Source organism: Garra rufa, chromosome 16 (assembly GCF_049309525.1).
Source record: "Garra rufa chromosome 16, GarRuf1.0, whole genome shotgun sequence".
NCBI classification, from domain to species: Eukaryota; Metazoa; Chordata; class Actinopteri; order Cypriniformes; family Cyprinidae; genus Garra; species Garra rufa.
Window position 1 is genome coordinate 41,942,872 of NC_133376.1, and position 8,950 is coordinate 41,951,821.

Sequence of the window (8,950 nt, forward strand, 5' to 3'; positions counted from 1 at the left end):
AGGCAGAAACATGTTACGGCCCTATGAGTTTGCCGGTGTGTTGCGCTCTTTCTTTTGTTTTCTCTCACTGTCATCTCTCAGGTTACTCCCCTTGGTTTCCATTTGGCCAGGAAGGTGCCTGTCATTGTTAACCGGAGTGACGTCGCCACCCACGCTGCCAATCACGGACAGCTGCTCCAGTTTAAAGAGACGCCGGAACGAGCGTTCGCGAGCTTGCTTGCGTTGTGTTGTTCTGTTCTATTTGATTCTGTTCTAACCTGGTCGTTGTTTTTTGTCATACTTGGTATGTCTACAGTTATTATTCTATCGTTGCAAATACGCATTTTGTAACTCGTGCTACTATCTGGTGATCGCTAGTTTTTCCCTGGGAAAAGAGGATAGGAAGATGTCACTTGACGTACACGGTACCACACATAGTAACCAGACTGTTTAGACACACCAGGTTAGGAGTGAGCGCCACACTTGTATGTTTTCTTTTGCTTAGTTAGTATAGTTTATTTAGGGCGTTTTTACGCTGAAGACTTTTCCTTTTTATTTATAGTTAGGGTAGAGGTTAGTGCTAAGTTAGCTTGGGTTTTGTTATATTATTTTCTTTCCTTTGGCGCCACTCATGTCCCTTTTCCCTTGGGTTTATTTATTGATTTGTTTGGGTCTATTCTGACTTGTGTATATTATTTCTTTTCTTGTTTTTCCACTGTATATACTTTACATTTCGTCCTTTGCTTAAATCATTTCTACTTTTGTATAAATAAATTTCATTTTGCATTATATTTTTTTCGATTTAGGTTCACCTTCATTTCACTTAAATATCACTATCTAAATGTTACTTTCTACACCCTAGAATTATCATCTAAATCGTAACAATGTACATCTATATCTGATCCTGATTCTCAGCCTGAAGGAAATGTTCCTCATTATCCTCTTACAACAGCAAACACTCAACAAAAAACATCAGATGATTATAATCTTGTAACACGAATTTACCTGTTCCTGAAGAAAAAATAAAGAAAAGACCCAATGACAATCAATCAAGAAATGAGGCTGAAACATGTACATCTATATCTGATCCTGATTTTCAACCTGAAGGAAATGAACAAAAATCCACAAAAAACATCTGTAGGATATCAGAGCGAATCAGACGATTCGATTAGAAGTGTTGAAAAACTTCTACAGAGAGAACCAGACAACATCATAAATCTGTCATTTGATACCCTGGCGCCAGCCAATCGGAAGCAAGAAAACACAAAAAACTGCCTTTTTATGTATATATGCACCTAAATGATGCTAAAAGGACTTATGAGCAACTAATCATTTATATGCTTAACTCCCTATCATTTATGTAACCCACACAATTGTCTATTATGTTCCAATCACTCATTGTGTATGTCCTTTTTAATATCTATTTAATAGCTTAAGGGTTTATATTCGTGTTTGGTATGCCTGAGCTTGAAATTGCATCCTTGAAATGTCAGGATTTTCACAAATGTAATTCTCAACTTGTTTGATTCTAATTTTGCAGCTGAATCTTAGTATTAGCGATTTTACAATGAATACTGACAGCTTTCTATCATATACAGTGAGGTACCAAAATCATATACAGATCACTGACATTTACAGCAGATTCCTGTCATAAGCATTTGCTTGAAAGTAAAAACAAAAGTCAAACCCTCAACAACACAGGTCTGGAAGTTAATGGTCTTATCAGCAGTAAAACACAAATTCCTATTGTAGATCTAGGCCCGTATTCACAAAACATTTCATCTTAGCACTACGAGTTTTTGGCTGATAGGAGAGGAGTCTCTGTCAGAGATTTGTTCATAGAAATATTGAAGAGTGTGATATGTTGTCATATTCAAATAAAGGTATAAACATAAAAATGCTGCCACATTCAAATAAAGATTTTATAATACAGGTTAAGCGTCACCAATTAAACAAGTATATGTTCAGCTAATTGTCAGCCACGTGTGCTTTCTCATACACAATTAGTGAATATGCAAATAAACAGCCTTTTTTTAATAAGCGGAATAGAATAATCATGGCAGATAGTAATACATGCAAATATAAAGGAAAACCAGACTGGATGCAAAAACTTCTTTACTTCTTGCCCAACTTGTTAATGAAAACAAGGATACAGTATAATCAAATGAAAATTTGAAGTTGGGATTACCTCCAAGACTAAAACAGATGAGTTGGAAAACATGTGCAAATAAATGCAGCGTGTTTCAAAAATGTTACGTTCCAAGGTAGATTGCCAGTGTCACTGCTGGCACAACTCGTCGCCGCGGGTGCATCATAGCCGGTGCGACCGCATAGTATAAACGGGCGCCGGACAAACACATCATCCTCTTTTTTGTCTTCAATGACTCTTTGTCCGAGTGAATCTCAGTGAATCTGTCTGTCTGAGGAGAGGCCTGATTTCACTGTCCTTACAGAGCATTGATGGGGAGTGTTTCTGCAGAGCCCTCTTAAGAGGGCTGGCCCAGGGGCTCGCCTCAGTAAAAAAACAAAAAAGAAAAGAAACTGCAGGTTCTGGCACACTCTATGCTCATCTCAGGACAATGCTCCCCTCGCTGAGGCAGGGTTTTAGTAGCACACTGTACTAAGGCTGTTTGGGTAGGTTCTCCCCTCCACAAAGGGCTAGACACCTACCCTATGGCTGCTGATCACTACTTCAGGACCCCATCGGACTTGCCGCCCGCTTGCTGCCACCCGATGTGTACACCTTCTGCCACACAGGCTGTGTGGAAGTTGTAAAGACCTCTTGGTCTTCTGGGGCTCCATATGACCTCTTTCTGCCCATGCAATTTTTCTCTGACACTGTATATGCCAAGATCCCCTTACTGGGGGTCTTCAACTCCTGGAAGAATCGCACGATACCTCTCTGGTTCTAGGGTAGGTCTTTCGTGCCGTTTGGCTCTGAATCTTCCCTCAAGAATGAGGGTCTCCCATAAGATCTCGTTGCTCCAGGTCATTCGACCCTGGTGGTGCTCTACCAGAGCATTCCGTGCTCCCCTCTCCAGAGGGTCCCCTTGAGCATGGGCCTGCTCCCTGAAGACTAGAATCTCCCTCGAGAGGGGGATTTGTTCCTTGCTCTCAGAGCCTCTTTCTTGAACGGCTGAATGTCCACACTACTAATGTGGGCACATCCTATAAATCCACCTTGTGGTAAGAATGCACAGTAGTTCCTGTGTTCTTATTCAAATCCTGTGTGGTGGGAATCACGTGTTCAGCTTCAGTACCGTTTTTTGGGATGGTAAGCCCCGGACCCTTGGGCCACTCTCCACTTCTATCGGAGTTCCGATAGCCTACATGACCAACTACTGACTGAAGTCAAGCAGGTCTGTAGCAACACCTAGCCACGAGCTAGGGTCTGACTACATCCCTTAGTTATTTCTTTCGTATTCCAAACTCATCCGGGACTGTTGACTGTTCACCGATTCCCAACTTCTGAGCCTAATCCCTTGAAGTTATGGTTGCTTGCTCTTCGGCTGGATATCAACACACCCATTAACTAAGTGTGCAGGATGCTGAGCGCGCACCCAGGACAGCAGGATATTGCTGTTTATCAGAGGTAAATAATGATATAAATACTGTTCAGTTTCTCGCAAAAAACGATCGTTTCGTATCTTAGGACATCAATGTATTGCCACGAGCCGCAGGGTTTAATTTAGATTTGTCTGTGTGTTTTTTTGTTGTTGTTTTTTTTACTTTCAAAGATTTGGTAACCATTGACTGCCATTATATGAGTAACAGACTGCAATGGTTTGAGTTAAAAATCTTTGTTTGTGTTCTGCTGAAGAAACAAAGTCACCTACATCTTGGATGCCCCGGGGGTAAGCAGATAAAAAAAAACGTATTTTCATTTTTGGGTGAACTATCCCTTTAAGATGTTTTGTGAATATGGGCCCACAGTATTGTTACTTAATAATTTTGTGTAAATGGAAACATTTCCCATAAATAACACAGGTTAATTTTTCACTCTTTAGTATTATCATCCCGAAAACTATTGATATTTAAACCAGTTTTAATAGTGTCTAGTGCTAAACAGTCAGGTAAAGTATTTTAATTAGGTCTCTGGTATGAGTGCCATTATGTTATCTGTAATTAAGAAAACAAACTGGGGGAAATAAACATGATTATATGGATGCATAAATTATTTATAGCTGCTGTTTAAAAATGTTTAATGTACAAAGTATATTATTCTCGTGTTTCAACAAAAATACCACTTTTACTATCTTCTGAATGCAAAGTTAAGTTTGCATTAAACCTGATATGCATCAACAACACAGCCTGCTTATTTTGTCTTCTGGTAAACATGTAAATAGCTTATGAAGACCATTTAAACAAAATAAGAACAAAATTCTAAGAACAATCTTCAAGACTAGTTCACATACTGTATGTTTTAAATTCTAGTTCAACATACAGTATGAGGATTCCTTCTAATGATTTCTTGAAATTTTTACATTGCTTCAGTCATGGTGTCCATTGTAGTGGACATGAACAAGTCTAATTAAAAATGTGTTGATTTGTGTATCCTCTCCACCAATAAGCTTGAGTACCTTCTGATTGCTTAATTAAAATGTATAGATGTATATTTTTGTTTTAGAAAAACATGATTTCCAAGAATGTAATTCTCAGCTTGCTTTGTCTTAAACTTTGATTCTAATTTTGCAGCTGAAGCTTATTAGCAATTTTGGAATAAATACTGAAAGCTTGTATCATGTAAAGTGAGGTGCCAAAATCATACACAGATCACTGACATTTACAGTGGATCCCTGTCATAAGAGTTTGCTTAAAAGTGAAAACAAAAAGTCAAACCGTCAGAGATTCAGAGGTTAATGGTCTTCAGCAGTAAAACACAAATTCCCCTTCAGAACAGGGGCCCCTCTGGGTTTTCCGTTTCAGAATGGGAGGTTTGTCAAACCCAAGAAAGCAGGGTAAGTCGAGCCTGTTTCTGAAAGAGAGGTAACTTGTACTCAGAGTCACTTACCTTGGTAACCTACCCTGTGAACCTAACCTGGTCAGGAGCAGGTTTTCTTTGTTGAACCCGGAGTTTCTTTCGGTCTCCTCCCCATTTTTAAAGTGTAAGCTATTTTTAAATGCCTCATTCTTTCATTTACACTGCAAAAATAATTTTCTAAGTGAGTATTTTGGAATATAGATTTAGTGCATTTTACTTAAAACAAGAAAAAATAATCTTAAAGCAAGTGGAAAGATTATTTTTCTTACCCCATTGGCAAATCATTTGCAAAATAAGAAAAACATACTTAAATACCTTATGCCATTTTGTCTTATGTAGAAAATGCATCTTGATTTAAGAATCTTTAGATATTTTGATTGGAAACAACAAGACAATAATACTAAATAAGAAAAGCATTTTGTGCAGGTGCGGTCATTCATTACTCATATTTTCATCATGCAGACACTGTCAACGTGACAAAAATGGCATTTTCTTTTATAGGATTATTTTATTATTATATACAGGATTATTTAGATTTTTTGCCATATTTATTTGAGTGGTATCATTTTTAACTGGTAGTTTTCTATAACATCAGGGATGCTGAGCACATAAGTACGAGTCCGACCACTGTTTGCAGAGCAGTCAATAAAGTGTGCCTTACTCTCACGCACCTTTTTGTGTATTTAATTATGTGAAAAGAGCATTAGACTACATGGAAAAAGCTGCTGAACATTGAAACAGACACTGAATGATATTTTTTAATATGTCTGTATGTTTGTAAAGTCATGTAGCTTACAGCCATGAACCTTTTCTAGTTAAAGCTTTACCTGATTGAATTGTGTTTTTATACCTCATTTTTAGCTGTTTTATTTTTTTGCCTGTGGGATATCATGAATATTAATATTAGTTAATCTATCGATCTGCCAGTTCTTACCTTTGATATTGTAACAGTGATTAAGAATAAAAGTTAAGCACCGACTCAAAGTATGCAGAGGTCTTTTTGGCAGGAGCTGTGGCCATGGTGAATCATAATTTCAGAGCTCCATTGATCAGGGCTTTTCATAGTTGTGTTTCATGTGCTAAACCTACTCAGGGCGGATTTAATCTCACTTTAGCTGTTCTGAAACCGAAAACTCAAAAAGTTTCCCATCTCAGGGTAACTCAAAGTTCAAGTTTGAAGTTAGAGTTGGTTGAAACCTCTTATTGAAACCGGCCCCAGGTCACAATATTGTGCTGTTGCTTTCATTTTGTGTTCAAGTCAAAACATTTCCTGTAAATCACACAGGTTAATTTATCATTCCTGTAAACTACATAGATATTTAAACCAGTTTTAAGAGGGTCTGGTACAAGCTCTAAAACAATCAGATAAACGATTCTCATTAGGGCTCTGGACAAGTGTCATCATGTCATCTGCCAATAGTCAAAAAAAGATTATCCAGATGCAGAAATGATCTATAACTGGTGTATTAAAACATTTTATGTTCAAAATATATTTTACTTGTGTTGTTAGATGCAACAAAATGCAAACAATAAAAAAACAGAAATGAAATTTGCATGAATCTTTACACATTACAACAGCACACCTGACTTTAGTCTTCTAGGAAACATGTATATAGCTTATGAAGGGCAATACTAAATAAAAACAAGATCTTTGTCTGCGCCGTTAGCCGTGTGGGAAGCGCACCTCTCTGTCTCCCACTCACTTCCTGTCATATTGTTACTGTTCTATCAAAGAAAAAATGGAAGAAAAAAAAACATTTCTAAGAACAATCTTCAAGACTAGTTCATTAGGGTTAAAATATGAAAACAGATAACAATTACCGCTGCCAAGGTCACAATTTATTAAAAAATATTGTTTTAAAGTGAATGGCCTTTTTTTTTTTTTTTTTTTTTTTTTTTTAGAAAAATTGATTTTGAAAAATGTGATTCTCAGCATGTTTTGTCTTAAACATTGATTCTACTTTTGCAGCAGAAGTATTAGTGATTTTGGAATGAATACTGAACGCTTTCTATCATGTACAGTGAGGTGCCAAAATCATACACAGATCATTGACATTTACAGTGGACCCCGGTCATAAGAGTTTGCTTAAAAGTGAAAACAAAAGTCAAACCGACAACAACGCACAGGTTTGGAGGTTAATGATTAGCAAAACACAAATTCCCCTTGTAGAACAGATCACACCACTGTGTTGAGGCTTTCATTTTGTGTTTATAGAAACATTTCCCCCAAATCACAGAGGTTAATTCCTCAAAGTGTTTTAAGTACAAAATATATTATTTTTGTGCTGTTAGAAGGAATATAATGCAAGCAAAAATAATATCACTTTTACTCTGAATGCAAACTTGCAAATTTGCGTGAAACTTGTAGGCAGCACAACCTGCTTACTTTGTCTTCTGAATCAAAATAAAACAAAATCTAAAAACAATCTGACAGCCCCCATGCCTGTTATAGCTTCATGTATTTGGCCACTTCACACACAATATATTGTTTTTCTCTTGAGCACTATCATTATTTATAATTAAACAAGCATGATTGCTCATTCAGTACACTAAGCAATATCATTTTGACTGGTTTATTAAAAGAACTTGATAGAAATAAGTATTTACAGATGAAAAGCACTAATATCACTTTAGTGAGCTAGAAGGCAAGGTAAGTTTTCATTTTTATGTTACTTTGAGTTGTCTCTTGGAAGGTCAAACAAACCCAGATTTCTTCCAGACAAACCAGCCAGCATCAATGTAAATGAATTATATTAAATCTCTGTATGGATGTGGCTAAATTCATTAACCTTAACACATTTTCAACACTTGAAACTGCCATTATTAGCCTATTACAAAAAAAGACAAGAAATCAAGATCAACCTGGATTACTTGCCAGATCATGTCAGAACAATAAAGACAATCAGTGATCACTCCTGTTGTTACACTTCAAAAAAAATAAATGCCATATGAAACCTGTAACCTGAGGTATATTCATTAAGCTGTGGGATTTTGTGAGGTATCGGTAGACTCTATCATTATACGGTCTCTTTTTTTAACATTTTTGTGTATTATAAAAACATAATCACCATGTACCAGAGACATTTGAACGCTTGTAAACACACAGTATATTTATGCTTACTGATAGTGGCACCTGCTGCCTGGTTTAAGTAGTGCATCCTATTTTTAAAGAACTATGATTATTATTATTAGTGTGTGTGTGCGTGCGTGCGTGCGTGCGTGCGTGCGTGCGTGCGTGTGTGTGTGTGTGTGTGTGTGTGTGTGTGTGTGTGTGTGTGTGTGTGTGTGTGTGTGTGTGTGTGTGTGTGTGTGTGTGTGTGTGTGTGTGTGTGAAAAATTGTGAAAACACAATTTTGAAAAATGTAATTCTCAGCTTGTTTTGGCTTAAACTTTGATTCTAATTTTTCAGCTGAAGCTTAGTATTAGTGATTTGGGAATAAATACTCAAAGCTTTCTATCATATACAGTGAGGTGCCAAAATCAGATCCAGATACACAGATCACTGACATTTACAGTGGATCCCTGTCATAAGAGTTTGCTTAAAAGTGAAAACAAAAGTCAAACCCTCAACAACACACAGGATGGAGATCAATGGTCTTCAGCAGTAAAACACAAATTCCCCTTGTAGAACAGATCACACCACTGTGTTGATGCTTTCATTTTGTGTTCATGGAAACATTTCTCATAAATCACACAGATTCATTTATCATTCCTGAAAACTACATTGATATTTAAACCCATTAAAAATAATTTCATCTTCTGAATGCAAAGTTAAATTTGCATTAAACTTGATATGCATCAAGAGCACAGCTGGCTTGTTTTGTCTTCTGGAAAACATGTAAATAGCTTATGAAGGGCAGTACTAAATGAAAAGAAGACCTTTAAGGGCAGACACTGCAGGCAAAAATCATGTTTTTTCCATGCACCTGTCAAGTTTGAGATTTTGGGCTTTTTGGTCTTTCATAAAGTGTTTTTTCAGACTAATGGAAA